This window comes from Nothobranchius furzeri, chromosome 2 (assembly GCF_043380555.1).
Source record: "Nothobranchius furzeri strain GRZ-AD chromosome 2, NfurGRZ-RIMD1, whole genome shotgun sequence".
In the NCBI taxonomy this organism is placed as follows: domain Eukaryota; kingdom Metazoa; phylum Chordata; class Actinopteri; order Cyprinodontiformes; family Nothobranchiidae; genus Nothobranchius; species Nothobranchius furzeri.
Genome location: NC_091742.1, coordinates 79,729,042 through 79,749,970, shown reverse-complemented (window position 1 = coordinate 79,749,970; position 20,929 = coordinate 79,729,042). Strand labels below are relative to the sequence as shown.

Here is a 20,929-nt window from a genome sequence, read left to right as displayed (position 1 = left end):
AGTGGGGTCGAGACCAGGTTTTTTCAAGATTGGCTGAAGAACGGCGTGTTTAAAGGCAGAAGGAACTTCAGCCAATGTCAAGCTACTATTTAAGATGTCTAGCACATTATGGCTAATGAAAGGAAAAACCTCTTTCAGGAGACGAGGTGGGATAACATCATCTGGGGAGCCAGACGGTTTCATGGCAGCAACAGTTTTTTCTAGATAGGGCAGAGAGATGGGCTGAAAGCTTTGAAGTTGCACATGAGGGGGAATGACTGAATCAGGAACATGGTTGGTTTGGTGAATCTGAGCTCTGATTACACTAATCTTATTTAAGAAAAACTGCAGGATTTGGTTACACAAGTCAGCAGACGCAGAGGAAAATAGTTTTGTAACTGGTGAAAGCACTGCATTCATAGTTTTATATAACACACCTTGATTATTAGAATTAGCCGTTACGATGCTTGCAAAAAATCGATTTCTTGCGCCTCTGACTGCTCTTTGGTACTGAGACCACGCCTCTCTCATGGATTCAAAGGATACAGTAAGCCTGTCTTTTATCCATTTACGTTCCAGTCGTCTGGCATGTTGTCTCATGGAACGAGTTTGCTCGTTCAGCCATGGGTCAGGTCGGGATGTATTTCGCCTTGATTTTAATGGAGCGACAATATCCAAAGCAGCCAGACAGGATGAATCAAGCGCATGAAGTAATCCCTCAACAACAGTAAATTCATCAGTAGATTGAAATGGAGCTGAATTCAAAGCAAGAATAGCAGCAAAATGTGCAGCAGTATTGGGTCCGATTGTTCGAGAGAAGCTGGGACGGAAACACTCAACACGAGAGGCAGAGTCTAAGTTCATATTAAACAAAACTGGTGAGTGATCAGAAAAAGTTGCAGGTAGAATGCCAAGATCACTAATTTGCAGCCCATGACAAAAAATCAGGTCTAGTGTGTGTGTATGACCATGAGTGGGTCCATTAACACGTTGGGACATGCTAAATGAGTCAATAAGATCTAAGAAATCCTTTACCAAAGGTTTGTCAGGACAGCAGACATGAATATTAAAATCACCCAGCAAGAGTATTTTTCCATATCTGCAGGAGACGTCTGCCAGGAAGTTTGCAAATTCATTAAGAAAATCCTTGTTATAGGGTGGTGGACGGTAAATGAGTGCACATAACAATGGAGGGGAACGTCCCAATTCAAACAAACTTAATTCAAAAGACAATGGAGTTGATTGATGGGTAATCGGTGTGCAGACAAGATCTGATTTGAATATAGTCAATAGACCTCCGCCCCGGCGCTGTGCTCTTGGAATGTTAATGAAGGAGCATCCAGGAGGTAACCTTTCAACAATAGCAGCTGAATCTCCAGGGGTTAACCATGATTCAGTGGCGCATAGAACAGACAAGCGTTCTTATAAAGCGCCTTGTGAGCTTATCTTGAGAGATGCTATATACAAATATTTTTTCTTCTGCCTAGTGGTATGCAAGCACATTACAGTGGTACTTGGAAACAGTTCATATTTCACTTCCCAGATGATGGCATTCAGTGATTCGACAGCATTTGCTGAACCTTACTTAAAAATCAAAACAAAACAAAAACATTGGACTGTGATCTGTAATGCTTAATTAATTCACAAATGAATAAACCCACAGCTTTTATCAGCGATAATGGCAAAAAAATGCCTAAACCACAACTACATGGAAAAAAATCAGAGCAGGACAACCGCACGATGCTGCACTACTGAGAGAGGGCGTGAAGCCTCGTTCACACTGAATACAGAACGCATGCAAAAGTGCTAAGTGTCTGTGATTAATTGTCCACCAGCAGTGCTTAGTCGTGTCATCAGAAATAATGGGAATGTGGTTAATTTTCATGCTGAGCTGTTTCTTGGAGTGCTATGACTCAAACATGGCTTAGTTTGAGTTAAAAAAGATAACCGGTTTATTACAATCTAGTCCAGGTTAATACAAGCATCGGTACACCGGTGGAGAACCATGCAGCCCAAAAGTGGTTCTGTCTGTCCGGTATCTGTTATAACTCTACAGTAGCATCTCTAACAACTCTGGTACAGGCACATTCCTAAGCCTGCTTAGAATAGCAAAATGCTATTGTAGGAGAAAGGAGTCTCCACAGAGCCGCCTTGTAATTTATGACTTCTTGACAACAGACCCAGCTGTCTCTCCACAGCCTTTGAGGTGGGATTTCTTCTTAGGGGATCCAAATGAATAAAGACACATTCTTTTTAAGCTGCAGTTATTACAAAATTGTATGCTATTATTTTATATACAGATAAATTGTTTAAAGCAGACGCCACCGGTATCTAACAGCTTTGAATTGCAGTGGGTTATGTATTACAACCATCATGTGCCTGTTATCTAGTCTGTTTCTTAAATACAGGAGGGTATAACAGTTTTTTCTTAATCTTTAAGTAATATTTTTTTGTATTCAGAATTCATGAATGAACATCTCAAATGTTTGGTTAAGGTCTGAGTTTGAAAAACAAAGAAGATTTGAAAATGAAAATCAAAAGAAGAGGTGGCTCAAGAGCCGATCAACGATAGTTGAGCAGAGGTACAAGACTAACATTAAGGTTGTAAAAAAAACTAAATAGTACATTTGGAAGTACTATTGTTAATAAATCCCTCAAGCCTTTTGTGGATGCTCGTATGTCTCTTTAAATTTGTCTTTCGGCTAAATCTTTGTCGACACAGCTCACAGGCAAAAGGCTTCTCTCCTGTGTGGACTCTCATGTGATCATTTAACCTTGCCTTTTGGGTACATCTGAATTCACAGAGCTCACAGGCAAAAGGCTTATCTCCTGTGTGGAATTTCACGTGTGTGTTTAAATTATTTCTGTGGCTAAATCTTTGTCCACAGAGCTCACATGCAAAAGGCTTCTCTCTTGTGTGGACTTTCCTGTGATCATTTAAATATGACTTTTTGGTACATCTGTATCCACAGAGCTCACATAAAAAAGGCTTCTCTCCAGTGTGGATTTTCATGTGATCGTTTAAAAGTGACTTTTTGGTTAATCTGTATCCACAGAGCTCACAGGCAAAAGGCTTCTCTCCTGTGTGGACTCTCATGTGTGTGTTTAAATTATTTTTCAGGCTAAATCTTTGCCCACAAAGCTCACAAGCAAAAGGCTTCTCTCCTGTGTGGACTTTCATGTGTGTGTTTAAATGTGACTTTTTGGTAGATCTGTATTCACAGAGCTCACAGGCAAAAGGCTTCTCTCCCGTGTGGACTTTCATGTGTGTGTTTAAATGTGACTTTTTGGTACATCTGTATTCACAGAGCTCACAGGCAAAAGGCTTCTCTCCTGTGTGGACTCTCATGTGTCTTTTTAAACTATGTTTACGGCTAAATCTTTGACCACAGAACTCACAGGCAAAAGGCTTCTGCCCAGTGTGGACTCTCATATGACGGGTTAAATTGGACGTTCGGCTAAATCTTTTCCCACAGTCATCGCAACTAAATGATTTCATTTTTTTCTGGACTTTTCTACATGAGCCTCCATGTTGCTTCTCTTTCACACATTTTGTGATAACCGAACACTCTGATGACTTTACTGCTGAATGACTTGTCACTCTCACATGTTCCTGAACAGACCACTTGTGGAGGAACCGTATACCACACACAGGGCAGCTAAATGATTTGTCGACTGTCTTAATATCTAACTCCGAAGACTTGTTCTCATTACAGCCATGGTCTCCGTTTCCAGTTTCAGGCCCAGAGTCTGAACACTCAGAGTCTAGATTCACATCATCTTCATCTTCTCCACTAACTTCAATCTCTGAAGAATCTGATGTCTTTTGATTAGGGTCCAGATCTAGGTTCTTGCTAGTTTCTGCTCCTCCACCAACTTTTGCAGTCATCTGCCCAGCCAAGCTGCTGGTTGGGACACCTCCATCTTTCATTTGATGGTTGTGGAAATGTAAGAGCAGAGGTTTCTCATCCGTCTCTTCTCTCTTCCTTGAAACTGCAGTGAACCAAGCAGAAATATATAAAAGAAAAATATTCAGTAAAAGGACAAGACAAAAGACCTAGGGGTGTTTTTGCAATCAGTAAAATACATAACCAATGTTGGTAAACACATTACTATTTATGGTAATGCATTACTTTAACAAATAACTATGAATCTAATGAGTTGCTTTTAAGTCCAGACATCACTATGCCATTGGTAGAAGGAAAAAACACTATCTGCAAATTCTGATTAACGCCTCTCAGAGCCGCTCAAACCAGCCGTTCGTCGCTGCTACTGTGGAGCCTAGAGATACCCTGACAGCAGCATTGCGTTGGCCCCTCCCTTCCTTTCCCTAACACTGTAGGCGCGCAGCAGCAAAAATGTAAACAAATCCGTGAGAGTGCTGTAAAGTTCGTATCCTACAATGAAATCACGGCATGGAGGAAGCTCGTTAAAATGCGTCAAAACAGTAAATGTAATATGTGTTTTAAGAAGAAACTGGGTGGAAAGAGGTGAGATAAGAGGTAAGGCTCGCTGCAGAAATAAAAACACAGAGCATCAACACTCGTCTGTAACCCATAAAATAATGAGCATCATGCTGCTAGATCAGCAGCTTGTGATGACAGTTAGTTCTGCTCACTAGGTCAGTTGACCTAAATCCACAAGATGGGATACATGACACTAGAATTCCAGATAAAGAGCTAGGAGCACGGCCATTTAAACATTTGTAGGCCAGAACCAAAATCTTAAATTCAACACAGAACTGAACTGGGATCCAATGCAGAGAGGCAACAACTGGAGTGATATGATCAAATCGACCAGTGCCAGTCTAAAGATGAGCTGCAGCATTTTGAACTAGCTGCAGCCTAGCAATACATCCACGATCAACACCCAAGTAAAGACTATTGCAGTAGTCTAAACAAAAATACATTAAATGCATGAATACGCTTCTCAAAACGATTCCTCATCAAAAAGACATAAAGATTCTTTAGGTGAAAAAAGCATACTTGAACCACATTATTGACTTGAACATCAAATTTAAGCTGAGAATCATTCTTAACACCCAAATTAGACACAACATCCTTTGCATCGTTTGAGACTGAGTAACTACAGGAGCACCACTTGGTGCAAACATAATCAACTCCGTCTTAGTCTCATTAATCTGGAGAAAAATTACAACCCATCCACAATTATTAACCTCACGAAGACAACTCAGAGCTAAATCCTTAGCATTAACAGGAGCATAGACCTGACAGTCATCAGCATAAAGATGAAAGTCAAGCTCATATTTCCTAAAGATGGCCCCAAGAGGGAGCAAATATAAATTGAAAAGCAGAGGACCAAGTACAGAGTCCTGTGGGACCCCATATTTCAGGGGAGCATCACTTGAGCAGAAGCTACCAATCTTAAGTCACATACCTGTCAGCCAGGTAGAAACTCATCCAGAAGAGTGCTGAACCAGAGACCAAAAAAATTCTCCAGTCGATTGAGAAGTATAACATGATCAAGAGTATCAAAAGCAGCGGTCAGCTCTAAAGCCTGGTTTATGCTTCTCCGTCAGCTCCGCAAGGGACAGACACGCACGGATTGACGGAAGCGTTTTGCGCTTTTACTTCTCCGTCTCCTGGAGAGTGTTGCAAAGCAATTGCCTGACAGGACCACAGAGGGCGTAGCGCTGTTCTGTGGTATCCTGTCATGTATTGGTCCACGATCGTGTGTTTATATTGTGTTTTTTGTGTATATAAGAGACTTTTAACACGGACGTATTTGTCTCTCATTCTCCCACCGCTTCATGCGCTCCCCACCTCTAAACCCACGTTTCCTGTCATTTCCATCCACAAATAAAACGCTTGCTGCGCATCTTTTCACTCCTCCAGTCACGGGAGAATTAAACGTTCATATTTTTAGAGTTTTTTTCGCGAGGTATTCTTCAAGCTTCTCCGTGTCTGCCGCTAGTTATCCTCGGCTCTCTTTGCAATGGCGGCGCTGTAAACAACAGCGGCGTCCTGACCAATCACAAGCTTGCGTAATCCGTCTCGTTCGACGGATGTTTAAAAAAGTGGGCTCGACTCCGTACGTACTTGCGGGCCTGCCGGAGCCCTACGCAAGGACGTTGCGTGTCTCCGCACTGACGCAGACGGAGAAGCATAAACCAGGCTTAAGAGTAATAAAAAGACTGTCACCCACATCAGTATATTGGTAAATATCATTGAACACTCTCACAAGCGCAGTTTCAGTACTATGCTTTGCTCTAAAAGCTGACTGAAAAACTTCTTAAATTTGTTATTATCTAAATGGTCTGACAATAGCTTAAAAACGACTTTCTCAAGAACCTTAGAAAGAAATAGCAGCGTAGAAATAGGTCGATGATTGGATAATACCGAGACATCAAGACCGGGTTTCTGAAGAAAGGGTTTGATTACAGATCTTTTCAGACTCTTTGGAACTTGCCCACACTGCAGACTAGAGTTGATTACATTATGAACCATATTTGAAATAGCTGGCCAAACATTTTTAACAATAGAGGATAGAATGATGTCGAGTGCAGAGCTGGATGGTTTCATCCTTCCAACAATTTCATCCAACATATCTGGGGATACAGAGTCAAAAGAATTCAAAGTAGTTGAATCAAAACAGATTTCTTCATCAATAAAACTAAATTGCTGGGAAATTTGAGCTTGAATAGTTTCAGTTTTGCCTATAAATTATGTCAGAAACCTCTCAGCAGTAATCGAGGAGACTTTAAGTCCACCTGCACACGAAGGATTTCAAATTTCATCTACGGTAGAAAATAGTAGAAGAAGAAGAAAATATCATTTCTATAGCTCCTCTCAAGATTAAAATCACGAGGCGCGTCACAAAAACAAAAAATGTAAAAATATAAAAAAGCATTTAGAAAATGTTTAAAAATATATTAAATGAGCAAAAATAGGCAATTGTGATTAAAAAATGTTAAGAGAGAGAGAGAGAGTGAACAGGAAAGAGGGAAATCAGTGGATCCTGGGGAAGGTGGAATGGGTGGGGAGAGCAGAATAAAGAGGGAGTGGTGAAGAAGGTCATACAAAAGCCAGCTTGAACAAGTGAGTCTGCAGCTGCTTTTTAAAGGAGACCACTGAGTCCACTTATCTCAGGCTCAGGGAGAGAGAGTTCCAGAGTCTGGGGGCCACAGCAGCAAATGATCTGTCACCTTGGTCTTTAGCCTGGGGCGCTGCACAACCAGTAGGCTTTGATCACTGGACCTCAGGGACCTGCTGGGGGTGTAGGGACTAAGAAGATCACCAATGTAAGATGGGGCTTGTCCATGTAAGGCCCTAGAGACCAGAACCAGGATCTTGAAATGAACCCTGAGGCTGACTGGCAGCCAGTGAAGCTGGAGGAGAAGCGGGGTGATGTGGGTGTGTTTGGAGGACTTGGTCAGAAGCCGAGCACAGGCATTCTGAACCACCTATAGACGGTTCAGGGAGGTTCTGCTCAGACACGTGTAAAGAGAGTTACAGTAGTCTAAGCGTGAGGAGATGAAGGTGTGGAGAACTGTCTCAAGTTCAGAGCGGGACAGAATGGGACTCAGCTTAGTAGTAGCGGTTTTAGGCACGGGCAGACAGGGCAGTTGCCCGGGGTGACATTTTTTCATGACACAAAAGGAGTGCACAAGCACTGAGTAAAAAAATAAAAAAGAAAGAAATCTGCGCCACACCGAGGTTTTCTACTCTGTCATATCACAGTGTCTGGATTGGAACCAGCACGTTGGCGCCCCCTGCAGCTGCAGGCGCTCCTGCTGAATGAGAGTCCAGGCAAATGCATCGACGAGTGCCTTGTGTTAAGCAGAGAATAGGGAGTGGCGCGAGGCGGTACTCACCTCTGGGTCTCTCCCAAATGAAACAGACGGGGGGTGGGGGGGTCTGAATCAACTGTGTGAGATAGCTGAAGTCAATCACACTTTGATGTTCATCCATATAACGCACATTTAATTCATAATATTTTAAATAGAGGCTAACAATTCCTTCACGTTTTTCTGAATTGTGTGAAATGGACAAAAAAAAAAAGAGGAAAAACAAAACGATTTTGTGGTCACCCACCAAGGTCAATTGGTTTAGTCTTGACTCCTGGTTGTTGTCGTTGACGATTGGAAACCGGTTTATTGAGTCAAGTGCCAAACGAGATGGACAGAAAAAGGCCCAAACCATCAGGTGCCCAATTCAGGAAAAGAAGAAAAGAAGAAGAGGAGAAATGGGCTAAAGAGAAAAGTAGTACGTTCTCATGCTAGGATGCACATTTTAAATTTTTTTTAACCAGTTAAATGGATATTTTAATGGTTAAATTCGGTCACCTAATTGCTAACGGAGCAAATTGGCTGAAAATTTGAATGAATAAAGGGTTCGAATAAATTCCTTGAATCCCTTTTTAATGATTCAAGCGCGAGGATTTGTTAAATGTGCACTGCAGCCTGCGGCCTGCCTCCTGAACAACAACAAAAACACAATGATCATGATTCATGTTCACATAATAATTAATAAACTCTACAAGCAGAAAAAAAGTCCCAGTCCTCACTATTAGCATTTCCAGTACTACTGAACTTGTTAATTAAACGCATTACTGGTCTACTGATCATAGTGTAACTGTGGATATATTTAGATATGTTATTTTGACTGGGCTGCGATGGACTGGCACTTTGTCTAGGGTGTACCCCGCCTGATATCCCATTGACCACTGGAGATAGGCACCAGTCCCCCCGCGACCCTATGTGGACAAGCGGGTTCAGACAATGGATGGATGGATGGATTTGGACTAGGATGATGAGTGATATTAACACCACCTAAAATGTTACTGAAATATAGGTGAATTATGTTCTATAAAATATTAATTAACTATAAATATCAGATGGGAAAGAGGAAACTAGACAACACCCATTGCTTTAATACATATTGTTTAGGCTTTTATAAGAAGAGTCTGACATTGCAGCCTTATCATTTAGTTGTTTTCTTTCACATCTTTAGCAGCAGACCACAGTCTTGTTTGGACAGATTAGTCAGAAGTGTGGCTCCTTCATTGCATTTGTTACACTGATTATTTTTCACATGGTTTGTTCAGTAATAAAATGTGGCATTTCTGGTAGTCTACAGTGTTTTTTTATGTCAGTTTAAATAGCAATTTCAGGGGCAATTCTAAAATATTTTGGATCATCTGCCACTGGTCAGGATGAGCCACCCACCTCCCCTGCTGGACAAGACCTGCCATCGTCCACATCAGCCACAGCCTTGACCCTTGAGGATGAGCTTCAATCTACATCCTCAGCTACTATGTCTCCAGAGTTATCAGCAAAAATATGTGATAGTGAGGATAAAGACCTTGCTGCTTCTTTTTCTACCCAGCACGAGCCTTCGGGTGTGTGTGTGAGTGTACTGGGCAACTGCACTTTTATGTCATTTAAATATTTCTGATAATTTGAGTAGGTCTGTGCGTAATGTTGCATTGATATGTGCTTTGGGTAATGTGCCAATATGTTGATAGAAATGCCTGGAGATGAACCCCCACTGAGCCCTACTGCTGAGGAGGAGCCTTTGTCAAGTGACCCTGCTAACTGGCCCTCACCTCTGACTGACAGGATTCGGACTGAGCTGGTACGAAGAGGACCAAGTAAGGTGTCACCTGACTTTGTTTTTCCAAGGAATGAGAGTGATGGGAGAAGTTGCCATCACCAATATTTCAGGAAGACATTAGTAAGTGGTGAAAAGATAGCAAGAACCTGGCTGATGTATTCCACTGTGAGCAACAGCCTCTTTTGCTTCTGCTGCAAGTTGTAAATGGTAAATGGCCTGTATTTGATATAGCGCCTTCTAGAGTCCTGGAACCCCCCAAGGCGCTTTACAACACAATCAGTCATTCACCCATTCACACACACATTCATACACTGGTGGGGATGAGCTACGATGTAGCCACAGCTGCCCTGGGGCGCACTGACAGAGGCGAGGCTGCCGAGCACTGGTGCCACCGGTCCCTCCGACCACCACCAGCAGGCAACGTGGGTTAAGTGTCTTGCCCAAGGACACAACGACAGCGACAGACTGAGCGGGGCTCGAACCAGCAACCTTCCGATTACGGGGCGAGCACTTAACTCCTGTGCCACCAAGTTGTTTTCCAATAGGAACATTAATTTAACAGGTTCTGGAATGGCAAATTGGAAACATGCGAGCACTTACCTCACATCACATGAAAACACTACAGAACACCTCCATTCCATGAAAGAGTGGAAAGAACTGGCAGTAGGGCTGCTCGATTATGGCAAAAATAATAACCATGATTATGGTGACTGAAATTGAGATCTCGATTATTTAGGACGATTTTTCAATTTATGTTGATTTTATTTGTTTTAATTCAGTCATAAAATTGCTCAGGGCACAATCAGGACAAAAACAAATAAGAAACAAGATGATCACTAAAATAAATCCTGATTCCCAGTATAAAAAGACCAATATACTTATAGCTCATAGTCTATGACCCAAGGGCTATAGACCTTGGTTTAACTCATTTAAGTCTAACCAGTACAGACCCAAATACCAATATCTTGCAAATACTGACAGCAAGAATTATACAGTGGCATTTATAACAAATAAATGCAAATAAATTCACAAAATGTTACATAACATTTATTGAGTCGTGTCAAGGTGCTGTAGGAGAGTACACTAGCACCGTGTCCTCAGAGAGATTAGTTATTATTTATCAGCGTGAGGAACTTATTTCTACCTTATTTATAAACTATGTATTTACAAGTCCATCAGTTAATGTAATAATTGTCCCAACCACAGCTGCACCCCCCACCCCCCAACCCGGTCTCAGCAATCGGGGCAAGCTGCACGTGTGTTTAGCGCGCCGCACATTTAGCCGTTTTTAGCGGCTCAGGAGTCCGTAGGTGCGGTGTGTGTGTCACTCACTCTGGTTACTCCAACAAGGAGCCGGCTCCGAGAGCCATTTCTTTAGCGACTGACACTTTTAGCTAACCTGCAGGAAATGTCGACGACAGTTATCCAGAAAGTAGCTAAGGGTTACCAGAGATGTTTCTGAGGTGTTCGCTAGGCACTTTTAAGATTTAAAAAGTCAAGAAGGGGGTCTGAAAAGCTGTTAGAAATAGCGTCAAAGTCGCCAAGTTGGCAACACTGTGGGAGGAGCGCTTCATTTGTAACTTGGGGCAGTGCAAGTGGGAGGAGCAAATAATCGGCTTGTTTTGTTTTTATAATCGTTCAAAACTCAGATCGTAATCGTGATTAAAATTCGATTAATTGAGCAGCCCTAACTGGCAGTGAGGATAAGAAGTGGGAAAACTATTGATAAGCAGGAAATGGCACTTCTGGAGGATGAGCAGGTGAGATGGAGAGCAGTATTGACATGTCTCACTGCTATTGTGCAGTCACTGGCAGTTTGAAATTTGGCTCTAAGGGGACATACAGACACACTTTTCACACCATCAAATGGGAATTTTCTCAAAGAGGTTGAACTGATGGCCAGATTTGATCCCTTAATGAAAGATCACCATAACCGTGCCAAAAGAGGAACAGCAAGTCACAACAGCTACCTAGGTCATCATGTGCAAAATGAACTTATTGATATGTTGAGCAGCAAAATCATATCTACTATAATGAATGACATCAAGGAAGCAAAGTTTTTTTTCAGTAATTCTGGACTGCACCCTGGATATAAGCCACACAGAACAGTTGTCAGTGGTCATTAGAGTGGTGTCACTGATGGAGAAGCCCCAGATCAAGGAACACTTTATGGGGTTTTTGGAGGCAGAGGAGTCCACAGGCCAGCACTTGGCATCCATGATCTTGAGAAGACTCGAGGAGTTGGGAATTCCTTTTGAAGACTGCAGAGGTCAGTCATACGACAATGGGGCAAACATGAAAGGCAAAAATAAGGGAGTTCAAGCCAGGCTCTTAGAAAAGAATCCCCGAGCTCTGTTCGTACCATGTGGAGCACATACATTGAATTTAGTTGTGTGTGATGATGCTAAGGGATCTGTTGATGCAATGAGCCACTTTGGTGTTCTGCAAAAGCTCTACACTTTATTTTCAGCCTTCGCCCAAAGATGGGCCATCCTGAAGAACCATGTGAGCATCACTCTAAAGATGTGGTCAGAAACAAGGTGGGAGAGCAAGGTCAAAAGTGTGGAGCCCATGAGGTACCAGGGAGCTGCAGTGAGAGAGGCTTTAATTGAGGTGAAAGACAGTCTTTGTCTGAGGAGGTGGGATCGTACCGCTTCAGCATCTGCACGGTTGTTTGGTATGACATTCTATCTGCAATACAGCATGTCATCAAACTCATGCAGTCTCCAAATATGCATGTGGACCTAGCTGTGAGTCTTTTGAAGAAAACTGAGCAAGGTCTCCACAGCTACAGGGCAAGTGGCTTTGTGACAGCACAGATGGCAGCCAAAGACGTGTGAAGAAATGAATGTGGAGGCTGTTTTGAAACAAAAAAGGTTGAGGTCCACAAAGTGCCACTGTTCATATGAATCACATGATGAGCCTTTCAGTGATGCCCTTAAAAAGTTGGAGGTTGGATTCTTTAATGTTGTTGCTGATGCAGCCACGTCAGCCATCAAGGAGAGGTTTTCCACACTGGAAATTGTACAAAACAAATTTGGGGTTTTGACCAATTTTCCAAGCCTTTCAGATAAGGAGCTGACAGAGCAATGTGAGGAACTAAGCACCACACCGCACTTTGATGTGAACTCTGATTTGGATGGTAGAGAGCTTATGCAAGAAATCAAAAACTTCCCTAACCTGCCATCAACAACCATGCGCCTCATCAAGCTTATCACTTTCATCCATGATAAAGATTTAGCAGAGATCTACCCCAACTTTTGGACTGCTCTCAGGATTGCTCTTACTCTACCAGTCACTGTGGCTCAAGCAGAGAGGAGCTTTTCAAAACTGAAGTTGATCAAGTCATACCTGAGGTCAACCATGTCTCAGGAGCGACTCATTAACCTGACCATCATCAGTATCAATCACTCAGTAGGGGAGCACATTTCATATGATGACATTATAGATGACTTTGCATCAAGGAAGGCAAGGAAGGTTAGGTTTTAGTTTGTGCTTTCTAAGTGCAATGCTATACTGATTAGTTTAGGTTTTTTATGTGTGATGAAGGATTTTTGTTATTTAGAATATTTTTTATATATTCTGTTCATATATTATTCTTTATATATTTTTTTGTATATTTGATTCTATATATTGTTGATACATTTGCGTACATAATGTATATAGTTTTAAATTTTGATAACTTAATGGTAATTAATGTAAATATGTGTAATTTAGAAAAATGAATGTTCAGTATTCGTTCTAATAAAACATGCCTTTTTTTTTTAGAAATGAATACAGTTGTGTTACTGTGTGCATAAGTGTGCATGCGAAGTGTGTGTGTGTGGGGGGGGGGGGGGGGGGGGGCACCTCAAGGGATGTCTCGCCCAGGGAGTAATTCCATGTAGAACCACCACTGCAGCTTAGCAATGTTCCTGAGATGGAAGAAGGAAGAGCGAACAAGAAAACTGACATGAGAATCCAGGGTGAGAGCTGGGTCAAAGGTCACACCAAGATTCCTGACAGAAGGTTTGGTGCGGGAAGCAAGCTGACCAAGAGTCTCTGACTTTGGGAACCAGCTTGTCTGGGGCACAGATGAGGATCTCAGTCTTATCTTCATTCAGCTGTAGAAAGCTCCCAGCCATCCAGGTTTTAATAGAGTCTAAGCAGGTGTGTAACAGCTGCAGCTTAGATATCTCATGGGGCTTAAAGGAGATGTACAGTTGGATGTCATCTGCATAAAGATGGTAGGAGATTCCTTTGAAGGAGCTCAGGATGTGCTGAAGAGGAAGCAGATAGAGGAGGAAGAGCAGAGGCCCCAGCACAGAACCTTGTGGGACACCATGGGTAAGGGAGGTGGTGGAGGGCCTAAACTTGGAGACGGCCACAGAAAAGGAATGCTCAGAAAGATAAGAGGAGAACCACTCCAGAGCAGATCCTGATAAGCCTACCCAGTCTCTCAGCCTCTCCAGTAGGAGGTGATGTCAACAGTGTCAACGGCTGCAGTCAGGTCCAGCAGGACCAGAACAGAACAGTCTCCTGCATCACTGTGAGTCAGAAGGTCATTAGAGACCCTAAGAAGAGCTGTTTCAGTAGAATGAGCTCTACGAAAACCTGACTGGAAGCTATCATAGATGTTATGTTCATCAAGAGCAGCTGTGAGTTGTTTAGCCACAACCTTTTCCAAGATCTTGGAGATGAACGGAAGATGGGTCTGAAGCTGCTATGGAGAGAGGAGTCAAGACTAGGGCTGCAACAAACGATTATTTGGATAATCGATGAATCGGATGGGGTCTTGACACGATTAATCGATTAATCGGATTACATGGGGAAATTTTTAAAAACTGCTAGGGAAACGTTATTTCTCTCCTTCCTTCACTTTATTTAACACAACATTATTAGAAAACAGTTCAATAGCAGAAAAACAACATGCCATCACCTAAATTGTCTTATAAGGTGTATAGACAGAGACCCTAAGCTACATCTATCTGTGACCTAAAATGCTTGGTCCAAGTTAAACAGCTTAAGGGCAATTCTCATCTGTTTTGTTTGATCTCATCTGTAGACATTTATTATAACTGGGGATGTCAAACAACTAATTTTTAAATGTAATTAAACATAGGCTGTGAATTAATCAAAATTGATCACTATTTCCAAAAATGACTGAAAAAATAAGTTGTCACACACTCCATGGAAACTTTCAGAGAATCCACAAATAGTGGCTTTCAAATGGTTTTGTTACTTTCTGCAAGTTTAGAAAAGAAGCAGATGAGACGGCATGTCTGATAATTTAGTTTTTCATCTGATAATATTAGAACATGTCAGTAATGTCTGAGGGGCTTTTATAAACACTGTATAACTAACACTACTGAAGAGGGTATGAATTACACAGAGGCTTCTGGGGAGCCCAGTTATGGGGGGGTGGGGGGTGGGGGGTGGGGGCATTTGGCCTTGGCCCCCAAAATGTCTTGAAACGGCCCTGGGTGTGTGACTGCGTGTTGAAGGTGACCTGAATAGTATCAAATTTATAAATATTACATGTGTGTAACTTATTGTTTTATACAGGTAAAAACGTGTAGTGGAGGTAAATCTGCCTACATTTTACTTTTCAACACTTTATTAGGCCCGAGCAGCGAAAGCGCTGCGAAGGCCTCTTGTTTTTGCTCTGTTTATTATTCTTTTTTTATTATTCTTAGCCCGCTTTGAACGGCTTTTTGGGGACCTTAACATACCCCAAAACTCACAATATTTTGCAAACTTGTCAGGCCTAGTGAAAATGTTGATATTTTAAAGGTCCCAAAAAAATCTCAAAGAAAATGGCTGAACAGCGCCCCGTACAAAGTGAAAAAAAACCCTCTCCATAAAGCTTAGTTTATCGTACAGTTATGAAATTTGGTACACTTGTAGTACTCAACAGTCCGCACAGAAAAGTCTCTTGCAAGCATGGTCAATATCAAACAGGAAGTCGGCCATTTTGGGTTGAAATGGCGATTATTTGCCGTTTTTGCCGTTTTTAGGGTCCGTTTCTGATTGGATTGCTCGATCATTTTTCGCACGATCATCTCAAAAACTGTGTAAAATTGTTCAGAAGGGATGGGTGAACAAAATGAGACAAGGATTCTGACTTTTCATATATGGTGAAGGGGCGGGGCCAGGCCTCGAAGTTTGACTACTCGCCAAAAAAATTTAAATTGCTATAACTTCATAACTGAATGGAATAGAGTTACCAAACTTTCTGTGGTCATTCTACATCCACCCACAAAGTAAAATGAATGGTCGGATGATGACATCACACAAGCCCCGCCCCCTCAGGACAAAAAAGGTCAAGTTTTACTGTGAAAGGTCCCAAATTGCCCCATTTCACTTAATCACCACGAATTTGTAGCTGTTAACTCAAGACAAGTGGGGGTTGCTTGGCGTCCTTTTATGGGAGTTTTCGGCAGAGGGCGGGGCTGTGGCGGCGCGGCGAAGTCAGGCGTACTGCCGTGGCCTTACGTTTGCCTCCCATTTCGTCATTTCTAAAGATATCGTCACGAAGCTTCTTGTGAGTGATCCTAGTCTGGCCCCTCAAAAAATCTTATGTCAACATCCGGTGGGCGTGGCCTATTTTCTGAAATAGCGCCCTCTAGGACCATTAAAACTGTCAGCCCCAAGCCATGCTTTGACTGAGGATTACGAAATTTGGTACACTAATGTGTTGTCTCAGGACCTACAAAAAAGTCTCTTGGAGCCAAGTGCAAAGTCGCACAGGAAGTTGGCCATTTTGGTTCAAGTACGCGATTTAGTGGTTTTCGCACACATTGTTTGGAGAGTGATGCTCCGTCGCCCTTTTCACCAATCTCCTTCAAACTTCTGCTATATACTCTTAAGACAAAGGGGGGAAAATTCAACCGTCGGATTTTTCAAAAGTTGAAAGGTGTGGGCGTGGCTAAGCCTCAAACTTTGACCTGTTGCCACGCCACTCTTTTTTTCACAGCTCCCTACTGGACTCCTTTTACCCAATCACCAGGATTCTGTGGCAAACAGCAGTAGACAACTTGAGGTTACTTGGTCTCCAGTACTGTAAGGTTTTGAAAAAAGGCGGGGCTTTGGGAGCATGGCGAAAATCGCCATCACGCCATGGAAATACGTTTGCCTCTCATTTCTTCAGTTATCGTGATATCACTACGAAACTTCTGGTGAGTGATCCTAGTCTGACCCCCAAGAAAAATAGACAGCTGAAGTTTGTGGGCGTGGCCTATACTCTTAAATAGCGCCCACTAGGACCATTTAAACTGATAGTCCCAAGCCATGCTTTGACTGAGGATTACGAAATTTGGTACACTAATGTGGTGTCGCAGGACCTACAAAAAAGTCTCTTGGACCCAAGCACAAAGTCGCACAGGAAGTCGGCCATTTTGGTCCAAGTACGCGATTTAGTGGTTTTCGCACACGTTGTTTGGAGAGTGATGCTCCGTCACCCTTTTCACCAATCGACTTCAAGCTTCTGCTATATAATCTTAAGACATGGGGGAAAAAATTCAACCGTCGGATTTTTCAAAAGTTGAAAGATGTGGGCGTGGCTAAGCCTCAAACTTTGACCTTTCACCATGCCACTCTTTTTTTCACATCTCCCTATTGGACTCCTTTTACCCAATCAATAGGAATCTCTGGCAAAAAGCAGTTGACAAGTTGAGGTCACTTGGTATCCAGTACTGGCAGGTTTCGAAAAAAGGCGGGGCTTTGGGAGCATGGCGAAAATCGCCATCACGCCATGGAAATACGTTTGCCTCTCATTTCTTCAGTTATCGTGATATCACTACGAAACTTCTGGTGAGTGATCCTAGTCTGACCCCCAAGAAAAATAGACAGCTGAAGTTTGTGGGCGTGGCCTATTCTCTTAAATAGCACCCCCTAGGACCATTTAAACTGATAGCCCCAAGCCATGCTTTGACTGAGGATTACGAAATTTGGTACACTAATGTGGTGTCGCAGGACCTACAAAAAAGTCTCTTGGACCCAAGCACAAAGTCGCACACGAAGTCGGCCATTTTGGTCCAAGTACGCGATTTAGTGGTTTTCGCACACGTTGTTTGGAGAGTGATGCTCCGTCACCCTTTTCACCAATCGCCTTCAAGCTTCTGCTATATAATCTTAAGACATGGGGGAAAAAATTCAACCGTCGGATTTTTCAAAAGTTGAAAAATGTGGGCGTGGCTAAGCCTCAAACTTTGACCTTTCACCACGCCACTCTTTTTTTCACATCTCCCTATTGGACTCCTTTTACCCAATCAATAGGAATCTCTGGCAAAAAGCAGTTGACAAGTTGAGGTCACTTGGTATCCAGTACTGGCAGGTTTCGAAAAAAGGCGGGGCTTTGGGAGCATGCCGAAAATCGCCATCAAGCCATGGAAATACGTTTGCCTCTCATTTCTTCAGTTATCGTGATATCGCTACGAAACTTCTGATGAGTGATCCTAGTCTGACCCCCAAGAGAAATAGACAGCTGAAGTTTGTGGGCGTGGCCTATTTCCTTAAATAGCGCCCCCTAGAACCATTTAAACTAATAGCCCCAAGCCATGCTTTGACTGAGGATTACGAAATTTGATACACTAATGTGGTGTCTCAGGACCTACAAAAAAGTCTCTTGGAGCCAAGTGCAAAGTCGTACAGGAAGTCGGCCGTTTTGGTCCAAGTACTCGATTTAGTGGTTTTTGAAGGCATTGTTTGGAGTATTATGCCCCATCGTCCTTTTCACCAATTGCCTTCAAACTTCTGCTATATCCTCTTAAGACATAGGGAAAAAAATTCAACCGTCGGATTTTTCAAAAGTTGAAAGGTGTGGGCGTGGCTAAGCCTCAAACTTTGACCTTTCGCCATTACATTTCTTGACAATAACTCCCATGTGCATGATCAGATCTATATCAAACTTTGTCTGTGTGATCACTGACCACATCTAAAGACAATGACAATGTGGACAGCTGACATCCCCTAAGTCCCGCCCCCTACTACAGGAAGTCTATTGTTTTATGGTGAAATGCCCATATTTGTCAAGATCTGAAAGCTTTCCAGTGCACCAAGATAAGTTTAACCTACAATAACTTCAAACAGCGTGGTCAGAAAAGCATTACAGTTGGTCTGTGTCATCACACCACCAGAGTCGTAAAGGTAGAGTATGCCCTAGTTGTGAGACGTGTAATATAATGGTGTGCTCAGAGGGGATGCTGAGTCAGGGTGAGATGCGGACGAGGTGATCGCTTGCGGTTTCTGGTGTCGGGGTGGTCGACGTTTCTGTTCCGCGGACGTGCCCTGGTGCCCCGGGCTGCCAGCCAGGCCGGAGCGGAGCGGAGCTGCGAGGGCCGAACGACGCTGCTTGCAGCTTTAATTAGGCCCGAGCAGCGAAAGCGCTGCGAAGGCCTCTTGTTTTTGCTCAGTTTATTATTAGGCCCGAGCAGTGAAAGCGCTGCGAAGGCCTCTTGTTTTTGCTCCGATTATTATTAGGCCCGAGCAGCGAAAGCGCTGCGAAGGCCTCTTGTTTTTGCTCTGTTTATTCTTTCTTTTTTATTATTCTCGTGCCCCTTTGAACGGCTTTTTGGGGACCTTAACATACCCCAAAACTCACAATATTTTGCACACTTGTCAAGCCTGGTGAAAAATTTGATATTTTAAAGGTCCCAAAAAAATCGCAAAGAAAATGGCTGAACAGCGCCCCCTACAAGGTAAAAAATACCCCTCTCCATAAAGCTTAGTTTATCGTACAGTTATGAAATTTGGTACACTTGTAGTACTCAACAGTCCGCACAGAAAAGTCTCTGCAAACATGGTCAATATCAAACAGGAAGTCGGCCATTTTGGGTTGAAATGGCGATTTTAAGCCATTTTTGCCGTTTTTAGGGTCTGTTTCTGATTGGATTGCTCGATCATTTTTCGCACGAGCATCTCAAAAATTGTGTAAAATTGCTCAGAAGGGATGGGCGAACAAAATGAGACGAGGATTCTGAGTTTTCGTATATGCTGAAGGGGCGGGGCCAGGCCTCAAAGTTTGACTACTCGCCAAAAAAATTTAAATTGCTATAACTTCATAACTGAATGGAATATAGTTACCAAACGTTCTGTGGTCATTCATCATCCACCCACAAAGTAATTTGAATGGTCGGATTATGACATCACACAAGCCCCACCCCCTCAGGGCCAAAAAGGTCAAGTTTTACTGTGAAAGGTCCCAAAGTGTCCCATTTCACTTAATCACCACAAAACTGTAGCTGGTAACTCAAGACAAGTGGGGGTTGCTTGGCGTCACTTTATGGGAGTTTTCGGCAGAGGGCGGGGCTGCGGCGGCGCGGCGAAGTCAGGCGTACCGCCGTGGCCTTACGTTTGCTTCTCATTTGGTCAATTCTAAAGATATCGCCACGAAACTTCTTGTGAGTGATCCTAGTCCGGCCCCCCAAAAAATCTGATGAGAACATCCGGTGGGCGTGGCCTATTTTCTGAAACAGCGCCCCCTAGGACAATTAAAACTGTCAGCCCCAAGCCATGCTTTGACTGAGGATTACAAAATTTGGTACACTAATGTGGTGTCTCAGGACCTACAAAAAAGTCTCTTGGAGCCAAGTGCAAAGTCGCACAGGAAGTCGGCCATTTTGGTCCAAGTGCGCGATTTAGTGGTTTTCACACACGTTGTTTGGAGAGTGATGCTCCGTCGCCCTTTTCACCAATCGCCTTAAAGCTTCTGCTATAAGCTCTTAAGACATAGAGGAAAAAATTCAACCGTCGGATTTTAAATAAGTGTAAAGGTGTGGGCGTGGCTAAGCCTCAAACTTTGAACTGTCGCCACGCCACTCTTTTTTTCACAGCTCCCTATTGGACTCCTTTTACTCAATCACCAGGAATCTCTGGCAAATAGCAGCAGACTAGTTGAGGTCACTTGGTCTCCAGTACTGGCAGGTTTTGAAAAAAGGCGGGGCTTTGGTAGCATGGTGAAATTCGCCATCACGCCATGGAAATACGTTTGCCTCTCATTTCTCCATTTATCGTTATATCACCTCGAAATTTGTTGTGAGTGATCGTAGTTGGACCCCCGATAGAAATAGACAGCTGACGTTTGTGGGCGTGGCCTATTTTTTTATATAGCGCCCCCTAGGACCACTAAAACTTTCAGCCCCAAGCCGTGCTTTGACTGAGGATTACGAAATTTGGTACACTAAGGTGGTGTCTCAGGATCTACAAAAAAGTCTCTTGGAGCCAAGTGCAAAGTCGCACAGGAAGTCGGCCATTTTGGTCCGAGTACTCGATTTAGTGGTTTTCGCACACGTTGTTTGGAGAGTGATGCTCCGTCGCCCTTTTCACCAATCGCCTTCAAACTTCTGCTATATACTCTTAAGACATAGAGGAAAAAATTCAACCGTCGGATTTTAAAT

The 20,929-nt window shown here is 42.9% G+C and overlaps 1 protein-coding gene across 3 annotated transcripts in view; it reads right to left on the bottom strand.

Moving 5' to 3' along the window:
• LOC129165500 (zinc finger protein 883-like) overlaps positions 1-20,929 on the bottom strand; it is a 149,659-nt gene that overhangs the window by 27,580 nt on the left and 101,150 nt on the right. The window contains exon 1 of one of the 3 annotated variants that reach the window (XM_070548033.1): positions 3,779-3,912. The exons of the other annotated variants lie outside the window; for them this stretch is intronic. The gene's annotated coding sequence lies outside the window, so the exon portion shown is untranslated. Of the gene's footprint in view, positions 1-3,778; positions 3,913-20,929 lie in introns of those variants that run through there. 3 annotated transcript variants of the gene reach the window in all.